Consider the following 13,745-nt stretch of genomic DNA (forward strand, 5'->3'; position numbering starts at 1 on the left):
ATCCTTCTTGTAGCATGGCTGGTAGAGGGTGTTCATTTTTCTTAAAGAACTGCAGACATCAGGCGTATAAAAAAGATAGCGTGTCAGGTCCAGTTCAGTGTACCATCTGATACGTATACTTTTGCGTCTTTGAAATCAAGGTGCGTTGAGCTGATCCTACAAATGTTTTGTGGGATTCCTTTATATTTATAATAATTAACACTATCAGGCATCTCGAAATTTTGATAGTTGTTTGCAAAACTGATCATAAAACAACTGATAGACATATGAGATTGGGAAGCTTTTAAAAATAGAGTGGGGAAGTATATAGGTGAACAGATTGTGTTGAATAATCCAAAAAGATAATTCCCCCTTGAGATAAATAACATCCATTTATTTATGTTTACACGCTGCAGTATGTTCATAATCTACATACAAATGAAAATAGTTTAGACTCTGTGTGTATTTTGAAAGTTAAATTTTTAAAAAGGAATGAGCATTATGGAACCAACACATAATGCTTACGTCTCATGAGAAAAGTCTTAGTTTTGGTTGATTGAGTCGTTGGCTCTCATGGTCAGCCTGGGTGACCCTCTGGGGTTGAACTTACTAGCCATTTCATTTATTCTTTCGTGAAATTTCTCTCTCACCAATGGAGAGTGTCTTCTGCTGTGTTGAGGGCACTCTTGAGCTTTTTATTTACCTCTGTCTACCCTAGAATCTGTCTTTACTCTCCTTTCATTGTTTTTTATATCTACTTCCGGTTCAGGGAACAAAAGATACTCTGTTGTCAAAGCCATCTTCTCCCACGGACGGCTGGACTGGAGGACAGCAATGAGCTGTTTATACATATATGTGTTGATTGATGGATTGATCAATTCATTTGTTTATTCAGTCAGTCAGTCAGTCAACAAATATGTTTTGAACATGTCCTGCCCACTGGCATTTTTCTGGGTCCTGGGTACCAAGACTTAGGCCAGTTCCCACCATTTACATGGCCTGTTGAAGGGCACCAGTGGGGGTCCCTGGTCAGGTCACCCCCCACCCTTCTCTCTGGAAGCCCTGTGGATGGTCTAGCCTATACGTTAGAACTCCATCCACACCACCACAGACAGCAGCCTCTGGCGTTCCCCGTCCCCCCACTGCTGTGCCTACGAGTGTGTACGCCAACAACAGGGCACACCCTCGGGAGGACGGACTTACAGAGAAGGCCTGCACAAGCTTTGGGAGTGGACTCAGGGTTTTTGGGTGGGGCATTCTGGAATCCTACGGAGTCACCAAGGAAAGGTGTAGGAGCATCCTGTCGGCCCCGTAGACTCACTGCCTCATCTGGAGGAACTTAGCTGGAGGACCACCAGGGGGAGGGCCACTAACGTACCTGGACGCTGCCCAGAGCAAAGGGAAAGTGCTGTCCGGGCCTCTGCCCTGGGGATCTGCCCTCTGCAGCAGCGTAGTCTGGGGCTGTGATGGCGCTGGAATAGAGGAGGCTTATGCCATGGGAGTGTGCACTGGGGTGGGCGGGCTATCCAGATCGCTCCTCCCGTTGTCGTGGCCCTCTCTTTAGGGGGACTCTCAAGTGCGGGGCTCCATGTTTCCAGCAAGGACAGCACGTGGAGATTTCTCCCCGACCGTATTATAAGACGCGTGCCATCACGGACCCAGACAGACCAGCAAAGCCCAGATCTGTCCCCAGCAGCGAATGGGGATTGTTAAACATCCGTAGCTACCAGCTTCCACCTTTCTCTCTTCACCATACAGATTTTAAAATTTCCCCTGAAAGGTCTAGATCTGAGTGTAATATTTTAAGAATCAGCTCATTCTGGCTGTATGTGTGTGTATGTGTGTGTGTGTGTGTGTGTGTGTATGCATATATGTATATATATATATATGTATTTTTTTTTTTTAGTGGCACCCTAGGAGGATCCTCGGATTCTGCAAACTGTGTCTAAAAAGTTCCTTTCCTGATAATTTTTGTCCCCCGAATTGAAAAATCACTGAAAATGTCCATTGCCGTGCAGAGGAGGATCAACAAATTAATTTTTCATTTTCTTTGGGCGTTTGTGTCGGGGAGGGATGCAGGCTGGGAGGCAGGGTTGCTTGGTGGGTGGAGAGGCCCCCTGTGACGCTGGTCTGCCCCTGCTACTTTGGATGAGTTACTCAAGTCTCTGTGTCTCAGTTTCCCCGTCTGTCCAAAGGGACAATAATAGAACCTTTCTCATGGGGTTTCTGTGAAGTTAAAATGAGCTGTCGCATGTAAGATGTTCATACCAGTGCCCAGCACATGAAGCTCGGCTGTTTTTACTTTGTGTGGCTCTCCTCGACTGTATTCCGAAGGACAGTAGGCTCCCTGGGGCTGGGAGAGCTGGGAAAAGCAAGAGGATCTGCCTGGAGCATGGCACTGGGCAGGCGCTGGGGTTAAGAGGACAGATGTAAAGGGTGTTGGCTCCCTTTAGGGCAACTGTTGCCCTTTTGCTTTTGCTACGACTCTCATGTGTGGGACCTGGCACACTCCCCCGAGTGGGACATTGACCATTTGTGTGCTGAGCAGTCCGGGCTCAGCTGTAGCTATTATTCAGGTCACGGCCTTTGTTCTGCAACTTTGTTTTGTTCTATAGTCCTGGTCCATTTTATTTATTAGGCCGTTGATAACAGCTCCCCTGGAGTCTGGAGGTCATCAGTTACTTTGTACATCATTTTCTCTTTTCACTGTCTCTCTCACACTTTAATCCTAAAGTCTTTAAAAAAGATCTTTTAAAACATTGCTGTGGAACAACATGAAATTTACTATCTTGACCATTTTTTACAGGTACATTTCAGTGGCGAAAGTTCATTCACACCACCCTCCATCTCCAAAAACCCTTTTCATTTTGCAAAACTGAAACTCTGTACCCATTAAACAACAACTCTCCCCTCCCCTCCCTGTGGCTCCAGGCAACCTCCCTTTTAGTTTTGGTCTCTTGTGAATTTGACTAACTAGAGTACCTCACAAATAGACATCCTTTTGCACCTGTGATACATTCCTTGAATTAAAGTTTTTGTAAGAGATCTGTTTAGGATTTTTAGATGCACTCACACTTCCTTTCTGCAGAATAGCTTCTCTTTATTGTGGCCTTCCACAACCACTTATGACTGGGATCCGTTTTCAACAGCATCTTTGTAGTTTCGCTCCAAAGAAAGTAATCTCTAACCTTCTATAAAAACGACTAAAGGTTAACATGTGAAGTGAAACCAGTGAAGATAAAATTGGAAGTGTTGCTCACATTCTATCGCTCTCCTTACTCCCACAGCCTATAAATGTTGGATGAAAAATTGTGCCAAAATCAAAACAGACCTTCACACAGAGATCCTAAAATTTTACCACTTGAATCATTCTCTTTTCTTGACGTTATGCCTGATGCTCATTTTTCTCTGTGCCGTGCTTGATCTGTCCTAAAGCTGGAGCAGAAATATTAGTTCCAAAAATGCTCTTCGTATGGAAGATTTGACCTGACCAGAGGCCAAGAGCTTTCAGAACTGTGTTCTGTTGTGATTAGAGCTGACTCGAACGCTTCTTAGAATTCTTAAGGCCTGGGCTAATCATTGGAAGTTCTTCTTCACTAGTCATAAGTGAAACATTGATTGGCCTGGAATAGCAGGGAAAGAGGAAAAGAGCTTTTTTATTAATGCAAGCTAATTTATGCGTTGGATTGGAGTTGCAAGAAGATTTTGTGAACAGTCACTCTGAAACCTAAAAACATCATGGATGAAATTATTTAATCCATTTCTTGAAAACGACTCTAGGTAATTCTGTAGTCTTGGCCTATTGGTCATAATGGCCACTTCATTTGCATTGAATGAATGATAGAAATGTCACAGTTATTCACTTTATCATCAGTATTTGAGTAACTGGCCGTAATTACTTTATACAGGACGGTCAATAAGGTAAAAATGAGAGGGAGGGAATAAGGAGTGAAGAAAGGGGCCAGGACTCCCAACTAACCCAAATGGTTGACATAGTTGCTGTAACCGAGCGCAACATTTGTTCCCAACTTCCTGGCAGTGAACAGAGAAGCTCATTATTGGTAAAGAGAATGCCTCCTAATTCCACAGGAACATAGCTTTGTCTGGCACTATGTTCTGAAAGGAATTTCTTTTGCAGGGACAATGAGTGATGTAATTCGCAGCTTTTGTGAAACACGCAGGAGGAGATTTCATTTTCTTCTTACTGAGAAAGCCAGTGACAGTTGGGGGAAGTGACAAGGACATCAGTTCTGCAAGGAGGCTAAAGTGGCCCCCAAATTTAATCTCCCAGGGCTGTAATTATAAAACCCATGCCACGCGGGAGCTCGGTCTGCCGTCCCCAGTACCCTTTGCTGACCAGGCTTTGCTAGACTAGAAGCTGGACGGCAGATGATTTGATGTTGTCCCCTCTGACCAGAGCCTGGAAAATTTTAATCTCTGGTACTGGTTAAGGCCAGATCCGTTCTCTTTGGAGCTCAGACAAGCAGATGGTGGGGCTGACATCCTTTTACAAAGACCAAGCAGCCCGGCCTCCATGCTCACCCAGGTGGAAGCTCCCCTGTCTGCAGCTGCAGATGAGCTGGGGAGGTACCAGCAGGCAGACCCAGGCCAGCCTGGGGAGCAGCCCTGTGAGGGCCCTACAACGTGGGCAGATGCTCCACGGAGACCTTGGAGTTCCTCCCACGGGCCACAGCAGAGGTGCTTGTAGTCTAGAAGCTGTTCGGAGCACGTGTGACCAGACGGCTTCCCAGCCAGCGGAAAAGCCTGCTCGGGCTCCTGGGGTGCCCCCAACCCCAAGAGGGATGGCCCCTTGGGGGCCTGCTGGGATGAGTTAGCCTCAGGGTGCAGGCCAAGTCCCCCAGTGAGCTGACTTGTGTTTCTGGGGGCTTCATACTGACCGACGTTAGAGGATACCCACCCACACCAAAAATTTTAGCTTAACTAGAACTTGAGCCTCTATCTTGACGGTAGTTGGCTGTCAGACCATTTCCACCCTGGGGCTCTTCATTTAATATGGTGAAACTATGTCACGGTGAGTGTTAGTTACTTGTCTTTCCATTTATTCGTGGTAGGTGGTTGTGACTTCTTGAACGCTCTGAGACCTAACGTGAACTATACAATGATTATTAAATTAGTTGGAAGGAAAGCAGCGCGTGTTTTTGGTCAGGAAAAAAGCCCGCGTCCCTTGCTTCTCCTGGGGATTATTTTCACCACTCGGCCAAGTATAAAATTTAAACTTGGCTATGTTTCTGTCAGTTTTAGTTTTTAACAACAGAGGAAGCTTCTGAAGCTTCTGGGATAGGTAGAAGGAACTTTTCAAATGAAAATGAGGTATTTTTATTGTGGGCCTCTGTGTCGTTTTATTTGATGAGACTCGTAGAGTTGTCTGTGTATAGAGATGACCTTATCAGTGGAGGAGAAGAGTTGGAGCATTGACGTCTCAGGGGAAATTTCAGGCAAGCATTAAGTCAGGTGTCCTAAATCTTTCCATGGGCCAGTGAAATAGCCGAGATCAGTCGGGAATGGGACCAACTGGAAATGTGCCCCAAACCTCCAGGGGGAGTGTTACTCAGCTCGTCCTGACTGTTGCTAAGGAGAAATGCTAGTCTGGTTTGGCAGACCTTCAGGTTGTTGTTGTTGTTGTTGTTGTATTTGTTTTGTTTTGTTTTTAAAGCATATGGAAATTCAGAATTTTAAAATGTGAAATCTTCCCTTTTTGGAAAGTTGGTGGCTAATAAGAAAATGTAAAAAATAAAAAATAAAGGACCCTGTGTTGACTGGATGTTGATCTGGACCACATGCGATGCTGTGACTTCCTGTCAGCTTATAAGGTTTACCCGTCACATGATGTAGGCTGGGGTCCAGTCCTAAGTCTATGTGGAAGGCTATGCTAATAAGTCCAATTAAACTCACCTTTCCTGGGGAGAAGACCAGTGTATTTTATGTAGAAAGCCAACTTTGCATCATCAATTTCTCTGGTCATCAATTGTGGTGTTCCTTGGTGGCAACCGCCTTGTAGCTAGAGAGAGAGGAGGAAAATGCTGTATAAATACCCAGAAACCCAGAGCATAATTTTTCTTCATACGATTTTGCTGCCATTTTCTTACATGTGTATGCTGAAGGGAACGGGGCCATTATCAAGTCCAAATGTCCTCTGTCATGGGCGTGGGCACTGGAGGTGGGCTGGGAGTAAGCTTGGCAGCTGGGGGGTGACCAGGCCAGCCCTGGAACCTCTGTCCTCTGCTGATCGTTGATCATGACTGGCATTCATGGAGGTCCTCATATGGGATCTCAGATGCCCTCATGGGGTGTGGTCTCCTAATTTCCCCCACACCCTTACCAACGAGGAAGCTGAGAGCCTGGGGCACTTGCCCCTGGTCGTATAGCTCATAAGATGTGAAGCTAGCGGAGTGCGTTTGTCCCTCACACGACACCACTGATTGTTTTCCAGCCACTTGAATTCTTAAATTCCTGGGGTAGTTGGGCTCTTCTAGGAAACTGCAGTTCCCAGAGCATGCCATTGTGGAAGCATCTGAAGATTTCTCAGTTATCTCCTCTTACCACTCTATGTCCATAGAATGCATGAGAGCCTTCTGTAAAATGTCCTCATTCCTCTTCATCGACTGTTGTTTTTAGGCCTTGATATCTTGAAGGTCCCTTTGGTAGACATTTTAGAAACTCTTCTGTACTGGGGGTGCTGGTTTGACAAGTCGGCAGCCCTCATGGTGTGATGCAGGGGCCCCGAGCTCAGAATCGAGAGGCAGGTAGACATGGGTGCGGATCCCGTTGGGCAGCTGTGTGACCTTGGGTAAGTGACCTGGTATGGTTTTGCCTCCGTTTTCTCTTCTGAAAAGTGGAAGTAATCAGAATGCTCTCCTGGTAGCATTGTTGTGTCAAAGGGCACCCTTAATCCCTGGGTACCCCAGTGCCTGGCAGACAGCACTCCACCAAAGGAAATTGCTGGTCCACCTTTATGCCCACGGCCGAAAAGAAGCTGGAAGTGCTCAGGCCAAACAGCATGCCCTAGTAGGCCGTTTGGATTTAAGTTCTGAGCATGCTTATCTGGTCTTCTCTGCATTCATGTCTTCACAGTTGGGGTGATGCGCCCTCTCATAAGAATGGACCAATCTATTGGTTTATTCTTGTAAAAATACACTGAGAGATTACTACCTGGAGCCTTGCTTTGGTCCATCAGATAATTGCTTGCACCTGCTCAGGGATTGACATTCAAAACTCTCAGCATTTTTGCTGAGAGACTGAAGCTGCCTCGCTATGAACCCGGGAACCAAGGGCAGTATTTTTTTTAAGGACTATTCTAGTCCTTATGAAAGAAATCTTCTGGCAGAGAGGATCCCATCCACATCAGTGTTGAAGTGCCTCACCCCATGGCTGTAAGCCTGGGTGCATATCACAATCTCATGTGGCAGCATGAGTTCTACTTTTATTAGCTTATTTATTTATTTGGTAGTGGTGGGGTGTGGTGTGGAGGGTAGCCAGGGTAGTGGGAAGTGATTCCATTTGGAGGAGTGGCCATTAGAAATATTCACTGCTGTTTCTATTTCTTTCTGATGTGTTGCCAAAGTACAGTTCGGGCAATAAAGTCTAAGCTAAAGGGAAATTTTACTTTTGAGCAATACTGCTGTTAAGCTAATACACATGAAGACAAGATGCATAAAAGCCACTCTTTGTTCCTTCGGAAGATTACCTGTAGGAATTATTTGGTAGGCTGTTCAAGCCAAGGTGAAATCGTTTCAAATGGGATGAGTACCCTTTCCAGGAACCTGTAATTCAGAAATGTTTCTGTGAATTTTCCCTAAAATTACCTCTTCTCTCCTTTTCCAAAAAGCCACCCATACGCTTTTTGTTAAGTGTAAGGGGAAGAAATTCTTTACCCTCCAGAAAATGTCTTAGTGAAGGTCCTGGATGTCAAGTTGAGACTGGAGAAGCTTTGGGGACAATCTAGAACAAAATGGCAAATAGTATGGACTTTGCTTATGTTCACGTTCTTTACCTTTCGACTTTCTGGTCACTCCACAAGCCCTTACCTCCATTTAGGCCTCTGCTGACCTGCCCAATCACATATTGTAATTCCTTCCGCTGCGTCCTCTCAGCATGCTTGTTCCTCTGCTTGGGCCCTTCTCTTATGGGCCCATCAAATACTGTGGCAGTGAGCACTGACACTCAGAGGACATGTCCTTCAAGGTCAAGAACCACTGGATCTGAAGACTCTTGCAGGCCATTTCTAGTCTTAACATTCTCGAGCCTGAGGGGGTCAGTGGCAAATTGATGCTCATCTTCGGAGAGTGATTAGTTTTTATCATTAAAAAAATCAGTTGGGTTGAATATGTTGTATGCTTGCAATCTAAATTTGCTTCTAGATTGGACTAATTTTGCTTTTGACATTGGCTCTCCGTCCTCCTCTGTTAATGTCTTTACTTTGTTTCTTTGTTTTCTATGTGATTGTTTCCTATTGTCACACATGTGTGTTTATGTGTGGTCTTCCCAATGGGATAACAAAAACTCCCAAGTGGAGGGCCCGTGGATATGTTTGATTGCTTTAAGTCAACAACGTCCCGAGAACATCAGCTCTGTACTAGGAAGCAGAGATGCAGTGAGATGAATAAGACCCTTCCCTCAGAGGAGTTTAACAGCTCAGTTGGGGAGTCAGGTTAAGAGAAAAATACAGTTGTGGTACAAAGAGAACCTTCATTCTCCCTAATTCTCTCTCTCTCTTTTTTTTTTCTTAAAGATTTTATTTATTTATTTGAAAGAGAGAGAGAGCACAAGTAGGCAGAGCGGCAGGCAGAGGGAGAGGGAGAAGCAGGCGACCACTGAGCAGGGAGCCCGACGCAGGGCTCGATCCCAGGACCCTGGGACCATGACCTGAGCCGAAGGCAGACGCTTAACGACTGAGCCACCCAGGCGCCCCTCTCCCTTTTTTAAAGATTTTATTTATTTATTTGAGAGAGAGAGAGAGAGCACAAAGGGAGAAGCAAACTCCCCACTGAGCAGAGAGCCCCTGGGACCATGACCTGAGCTGAAGGCAGACGCTTAACCGACTGAGCCACCCAGGTGCCCCTCATTCTCTAATTCTTAAGTACAAAGTTAAGAAGTACAATAAGGGCTTAAAAAAAATGATTGCCAACTGATGGAGTAAAAATATTCTGAATGGAAAAAAGTCTTTTTGGTGTCGCCCCCAAATCAATCAGTATTCTAGGTAATGTAGGGTCCCAGAATAGATTTGGGTAAATTCACTGAAAAGCCCCTTGAATATGTGATTCAGCTTTTAGGGCAATAGGCAGTGATTCTGGGATGTAGCAAAAGTGAAAAGCAACAACTAAAACAACCCTCATAATATGAGGTCCTGTATGTAGGTTCAAGAAAGAAGGAAGGCATATTCTGGCAAAATAGGAGGGTTGGAGTCCAACAGTGATTCTAGACAGATCACCGATGGAGGGGCGGGCCGCAGAGGCTGGGAGGCCGAGGACGTAAATGGAAAAATTCTTAAGGAGTACCAAATTAAAGAAATCCAAACCCACCGCATCTGCTTGTCACCATTTAAAGGCAGCTGACTTGCCTAAAGGTGAATGAAGGCAGGGTCTTGCAGGTAGAAGCATAGTTTTCTGTGAAGAACCATAGCTCTGCTGAACTCATGTGCATTCCCTTCACAGACAGGTGCTGGGACATGGGCTCTGGGCGGACGTCTTGTGCCTTAAAACCCCTGGGGCCTAAGCTTTCCAGAACAGTGGGCATAGGTCAGAGGAGTTAGGGGTTGTCATGGAGAGAAAGCCGCTGAGGAAGGCTTGTGCCAAAATGCCAGGCTTTCCCACTGCTTCGCGGGGGAACGAAACCCTTCTTGCGGATGTGCTTTATTTAGCCAGGTTTGCCTCAGTCAAGAGCCCTCAGAGTTTCGTGGCACTGTGACTGGAGTGATGGAGAAGCCTGGCCTGGATGTGCATCTTCCAGCTGTGTGCCCTGGCCGCCGCTTTCTCTCTCCTTCCTAACCCAGGGTTGGTCTCTGCAGCTGATGGCTCCAGGCCTGGTGTGGCCAATAGCCTGCGGGAGGCACGTGGAAATCACCAGTAGGGGGCAGCCCAACATGCTCCTTAATCTGCTGGTTCCTGTCTGGGGCTCTGGGGCTGGGAGCACAAGGCTGTCAGAATGCCTTTTCAGTGGTCCAGGGAACCATGAACTTGAGCCCAGGGGTATGTGACCACCTCCTAACCCCAAAGCCCTGGGGTCCAGCCTCCCTGCAGTCACTTCACTTGTGTGCCTTTCTCTGTCTCTGTCTTTTTCCATTCCTCTCTCCCTCCCTCCCTTCCTCCCTCCCTCCCTTTTTTCCTTCTTCCCTTCCCCTTCTTTCTTTTTTCTTCCTAAGTTTAAAAATTTCAAAAAAACACAACAACATAAAAATACTTCATGTACTTATATTCGGAACTAGCATGCTAGCATTTTTGTCTTTTTTTGTTACAAGTCTTTTTTAATAAGAGAAATCGTTTTCTAGTTTAATAAGATAAATAGTTTAAGTTTCTTTATCCCAGACCCATCCTCCTTTCCCCCGCCTTCCTGCGGTCTTCTTTTTATGCTTTACAAATATCCTTGACTGTGAGCATTATGCGGTGTTGTTTTCTGTGTATTTTTAAAAGTTCACATAAATTATTACATATATATGTACATATCAGCGTGGAATTTTGCTTATATAGTCTTCTCACTTAGCGTGAAGATCTCTTCCTAATCACATACAAAGATCTGGTTTTAATTCAGGTTTAATCCTTATTTTTTCTGTTTCTTTTAAAAAATTTTTAAGTTTTAATTCCAGTGTCATTAACATACAATGTAATATTAATTTCAAGCATACAACATAGTGGCTCAACATTTCCATACATCACCCATGCTCATCATGACAGGTGAACTCCTTAATCCCCATCACCTATTTCCCTCATCCCCCTCCCACCTCCCCTCTGGTTGTTTTCTGTTTCTTTTTCTTTTTTTTTTTTTTTTTAAGATTTTTTATTTATTTAACTAATCTCTACACCCATCATGGGGCTTGAACTCACAACCCCGAGAGCAAGAGTTGCATGCTCTTCCAACTGAGCCAGCCGGGCGCCCCCTCTGTTTCTTAATCGATGGACACTTGGGTTGTTTCTGACTTCGAATTCTGACTGTATTACAGTGAATATTCTTGTATATGTCTCTGTGTCTACATGTGTAAGATTTTTCTCAGGTAAATATCTGGAAACGGGATTCTTGGGTTGTAAAGTGTGCTGATGTATCATTTGCCAGGATAAACTGCTCGTCAAAGTGATTGTACTTATTTACACTCCCTCCAACAATGTAAGAGAAATCCCCCACATCCTTGCAAATGCTTTATATTGTCAGACTTTAAACATGTTGTCCATCTAGTGGGAGAGGAGTGGTATGTCCTTGTTTTAATTTGCACTTCAGATTTCTTGTGGGGTGAGCAGTTTTTCATCTGTTTCTTGGCCACTGAAGTTTTCCTTCTGTGAATTGTCTGTTATTACCTGTACTAGTTTCCATTCTAACCCTGTGATTCCTCACTTCATGGTAGCTCAGGAAACTTTCTTGGGAGTGGGGGTAGAATCGATGAGCAGTTTACAGCCAGCAGCTATGTTGCCAGTAGGTCTGCAGATGGTAACTTACGAGGGGCAGTTCTTGGCATCTGGAGTGCACTTGCCTGTCTTTTAATCCAGCTCTTATGTTCGTTTTTCCATTCTGACTAGGAGAAACATTCATGATTTATCCAGGGCATTCCTGCCTCCACAGTGGAAAAGTATTCTCTAGTGACCATTTTTCATAATTTCACATGGTTCTTTTGATGGTTTTCAGCACAATCTCCTGTCTGGTCTTAGATCCAAGAACTGTTACGCTTTGCCTAACGTCTGACATATTTTCATCTTGTGAACACTGTGAATTTAACCACTGATGAAATTTATCTCCTTTTCCTTCTTTTCTAGGGTGTCGGTGACTGGAAGGCTTAAAATTAAGCCTGTTACCCTTTAACTCTGCCCCCCTTTTTTTCTTCTATGTCCTCCATTCTAATTTGTGTTAGCTCATTGTATTTTATTGAATACAGCTGGGGAGTTTATCAATTAAAATCTGATGAAAAATGAAATAAAAAAAAGGCTGCCAAAAACTAAAAGAAAAGTTAAAGATAAATGCTTTGTGCCACAGCAGTTGACTAAGTACCTGTTGAATATCAGGCCCCTGTCATAAGCATGGAGGATACAGTGACGATCTCACCCAGAGAGCTGAAAAATTCTTAGATGATTTCAGAACAGTGACAGACACCACGCTAGCTCAGCTATAAGGTAGGAACAGACTTCTCTGGAAGTCCTGGCTATGACTGCAAAGGAAAACTTGCCCATGCTATCTGCCCTTTTTGCTGCCAATTACATGAAAAAGGCATTGATATTTAGGGGGTCTCTGGAATGAAGTTCTTATTGGGAGATAATTTAGAAGAGGGTGGTCACTATGGTCTCTATTGAAAATGTTAGTGGAATAATTTAATCTAAAGTTTGATTTAAAATCTTGATGTTGAAAATTGTTTAAGCATTAGGCTGGAGTCTTAAAAGTATTTCCTTCCAGTGTAGTAGAAGGAGAGCAGGGAATGAATCCCTCCTGTGCATCTATTAAGTGCCAGGCCCTGGATATCAGGGAGAACCAAGATCTTCGAGCAGAAGATGCCTCCTTCTATCTTGGAAGTTGCTTTTCTTTTTCTTTTCTTTTCTTTTCTTTTTTTTATGAAACAGAGAACAGTGTTTATGTGGATCCTTTGAAAATTATTTTTCTTTGGTGTGATTTTGCTTTCTCAGAGCATTTCCTTATTTTACTTTATTTCTAAAATTTATTTTCTAAAAATAGATGCCCCAACTCTTACCCTGTATCTTGACATCTGTTTTTCCTTTTATGGATTGTGTAGAAGAAGGGACCTATAGATGCTGTATCTTCTCCCCCACTGGTTACTGTTTTTCATTTTAACTCACAGTGGTACGAGCAGGGCTACATATTTGTTTTCAAGTGTCTTAATTGGGATATGTTACATATCTTAAATTTTTTTTTGAAAAAGAGAGGGGAAGACCCATCCTGACACAAGTTCTTATAGTGCCTTTGGAACTTCAGTTGTTGCCTATCCATGGATGTCCATCCATCCATCTATCCATCTGTCCATCCACCCACCCACCCATCCACCCATCTATCTACCCTTTATCCTTTGAATACCTGCCTTGTGCAAGGTACTTTGCTAGATGCTGTGGTGTTATTAAGAGTTATAGAACAGGATCCAGCTGTCTTCAAAGAGGTTATGACCTAAGGAAAATGAATAGACAGCTACTTGAATAACTGTAGCACAAGGGTAGTCCATGGTCGTCGGTTTAATAGCTTTGTGTTTGTATTACTAGGGATTTTATTGGTTGGAAGTGACAGAAATTCAGATCAAAGTTCCGTTAGTGACATCTGACCTCAGAGATATCTGGATCCAAGGGCTCAAGTGGCATTTTTCAGGTCCTCTCTCTTATTATATCTCATAGCTCTTTTTCCTTCTGTGTGCTGACTTCATTATTAGACAGTCTCTTTCCTCGTGGCAGAAAAACTTCTCATGGAGGCCCTGGGACTGTATAATCTTTCTACTAGGATCCCAGGGAAAGAGTCTCTTTCTGTCCCAGCATCATCTATTCAGTTTTAGGGAAAATTTTCACTGGTCTGGTTGAGGCCACATGAACATCTCTAAGCCAATCATCATGGCCAAG

At 44.2% G+C, this 13,745-nt stretch overlaps 1 protein-coding gene across 6 annotated transcripts in view; it reads left to right on the forward strand.

Moving 5' to 3' along the window:
* NTRK2 (neurotrophic receptor tyrosine kinase 2) overlaps positions 1-13,745 on the forward strand; it is a 323,196-nt gene that overhangs the window by 12,175 nt on the left and 297,276 nt on the right. The window lies entirely within an intron of this gene.

The sequence above is a fragment of the Halichoerus grypus genome, chromosome 14 (genome assembly GCF_964656455.1).
Source record: "Halichoerus grypus chromosome 14, mHalGry1.hap1.1, whole genome shotgun sequence".
NCBI classification, from domain to species: Eukaryota; Metazoa; Chordata; class Mammalia; order Carnivora; family Phocidae; genus Halichoerus; species Halichoerus grypus.